Source organism: Heptranchias perlo, chromosome 13 (assembly GCF_035084215.1).
Source record: "Heptranchias perlo isolate sHepPer1 chromosome 13, sHepPer1.hap1, whole genome shotgun sequence".
NCBI classification, from domain to species: Eukaryota; Metazoa; Chordata; class Chondrichthyes; order Hexanchiformes; family Hexanchidae; genus Heptranchias; species Heptranchias perlo.
This window is the reverse complement of record NC_090337.1, coordinates 60,254,201-60,259,249: the sequence shown is the minus strand read 5'-3', so window position 1 is coordinate 60,259,249 and position 5,049 is coordinate 60,254,201. Positions and strand designations below refer to the sequence as shown.

General features: G+C 41.8%; 1 pseudogene; it reads right to left on the bottom strand.

Annotated features, from left to right (window-relative positions):
• Window positions 1–468: 468 nt before the first annotated feature.
• LOC137331153 (alpha-1,4-N-acetylglucosaminyltransferase pseudogene) lies at window positions 469–4,842 on the bottom strand (annotated as a pseudogene).
• Between the last annotated feature and the right edge of the window lie 207 nt (window positions 4,843–5,049).

The following is a 5,049-nucleotide window of genomic DNA, read 5'->3' as shown; positions in this document are numbered from 1 at the left end:
TGATGCCATATGCCCCGAACATCTCCTCCCACCAGGGTGTTCATTGTTCCAGACACCTTTCTGATATCCATTCTATGGTATTAACTGTTGTCCATTCTACCTATCTGATGGGGGAGGGACATACTCTTATCTTTCTGTGTATTTCGATTGTTTGGTTGCAGACATTTAAGATGTCTCCTCCTGTATATGCCAATCACAAAAGTTACCTAATTGAACAAAGCTCCTGCAAATAACATCACAGGATTAGTCTGTGTCCAGGTCCTGAGTCTTTGATTATGCCTAGGGACGTTTTGTTATCTGTTTCTGACAATTTGATCTTCAATATGTCTGTTCACAGTTTTATTGTAAGTAGTCTTACAACACCAGGTTATAGTCCAACATCTTTATTTGGAATCACAAGCTTTCGGAGCTTTCCTCCTTCATCAGGTGAGTGCTCCGAAAGCTTGTGATTCCAAATAAAGATGTTGGACTATAACCTGGTGTTGTAAGACTCCTTACATTTGTCCACCCCAGTCCATCACCGGCATCTCCACATCACAGTTTTATTGTCTTTGTAATAGTCTCAAACACTTTGCCTGATGTCAGGCACATCATTTCCTGTGGAGTACTGGTTCCCTTTGTATTCTCACAGACACAAGTCTTCGCTTTTTAGCCCCGCACCTAAAGCATTGCAGGCTGGGATACATGACTATGACTTGGTCTAGAAATCATATTTCTTACATCTACCACAACAGAACCCCAAGAACATGCCTTAAAAACCCAAATTTGCTGTAGCTGGTCAACGACCAGTGCCCGCTGTTAGTTAGATTTGCACTTGCCCGTTTAATTACTTCAGTTCAAAAGTTGCTCTTGCCTGTGTGTCAGCAGCTGGAAATCTCAGGTTACTTTCCGCAGCCCCTGGCCAACAACTGGAAGATGCTGGAAATGTGAGATGGAAACAGCGCGGTGCCCTCTACAGGGCATCTGGGATCTGTGTGAACAGGTCAAGCAATGGTCTATCTCCTTAACCAATCAGACTGAAAGACTGTGAAATGAATGAGTCTGAACCAGGAAGTGTAAGTTAGAATAGTGAATTCAATGTCACATCAGGCACAGAAAGAGAAATAAAGGGGGTGATTTTAAACCCCAAAAAACGGGTGGGTGTGAGTTGAAAATAGTTGTTTTTTTGGGATGCAACCACAAAATTTTCAGACTTTGCATTCCCAGTGGGAAGCCTGTACTTTTACACACCGACATTAAACCCGGAAATAAAGCCGGGTTGCGGTTGCAACCCAAAACAACTATTTTCAACTCCCACCCGCCCCCAACCCACCCGTTCTTGGGGTTTAAAATCACCCCCAAAGAGAGAGAAAGAAAGGTTCGATTAAGAGAGAGAGAAAAGCGACAGAAAGGAAAAGCTTCTGTAATTTAATTTTTTCCTTAAATTCTGCAACAACAATTAAAAGCTGAAGGAAGAGACTCCACACTAGTAATAGTTAATTTTCATTGTCAGAGTGGTTGGTCGGCAGTAATTAACACTTACCACGCCGTTGAAAAGGGTACTTAGACCGAAATGGATAAGCCCTAACTTACTTTGGTGAGTTTAGTCCGTATCTACCGCATAAATACAGCAACTTCACGCCATTCAATGCATTTCAATGGTGAGTCAGACAGTGAGATACCGTTTTCACAAAGCTAACAGTGGAGCGGCGCATCTCAGGCAGCAACTTCCGGATTTTCACGTTTAACTGCGCATCTGCCCTCGCCTGAAATTGCTGTGCGATTTGAGCATAAATAACTGAGAGCGTTGTTAGCCTCCCCCTTATTTTGACTGCAAATTCTGGGCCAATGTTTAAAGTAACTTGATCACAATAGAACCCCAACAACATGTCTTAAAAACACAACTTCAGAGTAAAGTTTGCTCCTTTCTGCAGTAAAGTAACATTTTTATTCACATGCCAGAGTTTCTTGGTTTTCATTTCAAACCAAGGTGACTTGGTGCCAAATCACTATTTATTGCTTAATTTGGAACTACTCCATCAATTTTTTTTGATTTGAGCCGAGATTTCCCAGCCCCAAGAGAAAATATTCTGATCAGAGCCTGAAATTCCTAGTGTCCATTTCGGCCAACGGAAGTGGGGCAGATTGGGCCTGGCATCCGCCTGTGACGAGTGACTCAGACCCAGACGCAAATCACAGGAACGCACACATTGCAATAATTAGGGCAGGTGGCCCACATCTGTACAGGTGTATTAGAGGTGCCTGTCTAGACAGTTGGCAGGAAAATCGGACATCCCGTCCCGCTTTGATGGCAAGGACCTTGGCTCAGCAAGGGCCAAAGAGAAAATGCTGTTGAGATTTTGAAAAGCTCCTTCGGGACCAAATGGTCATTTTAGTGCTGTCTTGGAGCCTTTACTAGGTCTGCAATAGAACTCAGTCCAGCTCTCAGCCAGTGAGAATTCTGATGGGCCTAATGAAGGTGTAATGGATGGAATTTCCAGGCTCTGACCCAAACTGTTCCCCCCATTTTGGGCAAACTATCCACTTAATGTCCTCCGTGGTCCCCAAAATTTCAGGCCCTAAGTGACTCTGAACTATTCCTAGTTTGAATTAAATTTTTGTATGTAGTTGGACAATACGTCTGAAAAAGATATTCCATTAAAGATCCACGTCCAGGAATTACTTTCCTTTTCTTATTAGAATTCTTATAGTTCCAGACATGTGCGCCATATGTACCTGAGAAGAAGCTTTCTATATGCTCCTTCTTCCAGAGAACATAGTAATTTTCCCAGCTTGGATATGGGATTGGATAGAATTGCCTTGCGATCCATAAAGAGATGCCATTGCATTCTTTTCCAGTGAAGTTGGCCAGGTTATTAGACAGGCACCATCGCTTCAGAACACGGGTTATCAGTGCAGGACCTTATTGACCCCAAATGCATCCAATTTAATGGGCCACAAAATCTTCCATAAAAGGATGGCTTTCATAAAACCCCATTCCTCCATTACTGGCTTAGTTTACATGGTCTCCACAGGTAAAATTGGCAAACAGCAAAGGCTTCATTGATATAATGTCGGTATCCAGGTAGATGCCACCTTATTTCCATAGCAGTGCTAACCTGTAGCCATCAGCAAGCACATGGATCCAAAATCTTTCCAAATCTGGATTTACCTGTGATATAATGGACAGAGTAAAATGTAATCTATAATGTTCATTTTCACCATATTTAAAGTTATTTCTTTAGTTTTTGTTGCTCCTCCTTAATCTAAAGACATTCCTCAACCAAGAAACCCAGTTTGCAGGTATTTCCCAATGCCATTCTATAACCATGATGTGGAGATGCCGGTGATGGACTGGGGTTGACAATTGTAAACAATTTTACAACACCAAGTTATAGTCCAGCAATTTTATTTTAAATTCACAAGCTTTCGGAGGCTTCCTCCTTCCTCAGGTGAACGAAATGAAATCCTCGAAATGAAATCGCATTTATAATTCACAGAACAATGCTTGGTGATTACAGACAGTTTTTTCAACTGCCCGTTGCCAAGGCAATCAGTGTGCAGACAGACAGGTGTTACCTGCAAGGTCTCAGAATATACAAATGATTTGTATATTCTGAGACCTTGCAGGTAACACCTGTCTGTCTGCACACTGATTGCCTTGGCAACGGGCAGTTGAAAAAACTGTCTGTAATCACCAAGCATTGTTCTGTGAATTATAAATGCGATTTCATTTCGAGGATTTCATTTCGTTCACCTGAGGAAGGAGGAAGCCTCCGAAAGCTTGTGAATTTAAAATAAAATTGCTGGACTATAACTTGGTGTTGTAAAATTATTTACAATTCTATAACCAGGGTTGTTAGAGTGTTTGAATTGATTTGTTCCCCAATGGTCTCCCCCTGCATAATTATGGGTATGAATCTGTGCCTTTCCGCTACATGGCACAACAGGTGATAACTAAAGTGTTTTGAAGGAATAACAAACCAACGAAGAAAACCAGAAATATTCAAAGCATAAGATTTTTTTAAACTGCAAAGATAGTGCAATTTCTGCACTCTGGAAAAGGGTACATTTGGATTTGCTGTTATCAATTGGCCTCTCACCAATTCTTTAAACTTCTTTCACACCAAAAAGGAGATTTCCATAAGCAAACCAAGTCTCATATAAAGCGAAACCTTGTGTGTGTAGTGAATAGAATAGCAAGCTACAAGACTAACAACTTCCCTTTAGTTACAATATAAAACACCAGAGGCCACATAGGATACCCACTGTGCTCATCTGTTTATTGTGAAAGGTGGTAAATAACAAAATGTCACATCCTTATTTCAGGCTAAAATTATTAGTGATGGCTGTCTGTGCCTTCTCAGATCTCCTATCCCTTCACCTTCCCAGTAGCCCATCTCCTTCCTATTAGCCCCTCATTCCCATCAGTACAACTACTTCATTCCCTATGAACTATCCACACCGCCCCTGCATCCTCCCATCCCACTTGATTTGATGTTATTCACTTCAACCTAAATCCTCTATTCACTCCCACCCCATTGCTACTTGCCCCCACCAAGGGCAGGTGCGAGAGGGTCCCTCATCCTCAACCTGTTTACTTCCTCTCTTCCACCCCTGTAACCTACTTTTTTAACTGCTTTCTTCAAAGACGATTTGTTTGCTTTCAAAATTAAACTTAAAAAAAATGTATATCAAATTAACGAGGAAAGATGCTGTGGCCCAGAATTTCCTTGAACTTTTCTGCGTAACTACAATGTAAGTGCAGCTTCGTGTACCTATTTTACACTAGTTTTACCCCAAATTTCCTCGATCGATTGCGTCGCTTCCGAAATACGTCTGCCAAAACCCTGTGCTGCTCATTTACATAACCCCATCCCCATGCAGCACAGCAGCTAATTCGAATTTCCTGCAACAACACCAGTAATGCACTGGCATAGATTTATGCCCCAGAATTTAGGCTCAGCGCAGCCTGATATCGGAAGAACAGAGATTTCTGGAGATTGATAGTGATTTTTTTACTGAGACTTGCACCAAAGTGCTGTCAGCCTCAGTACACCTGAAAGTCTG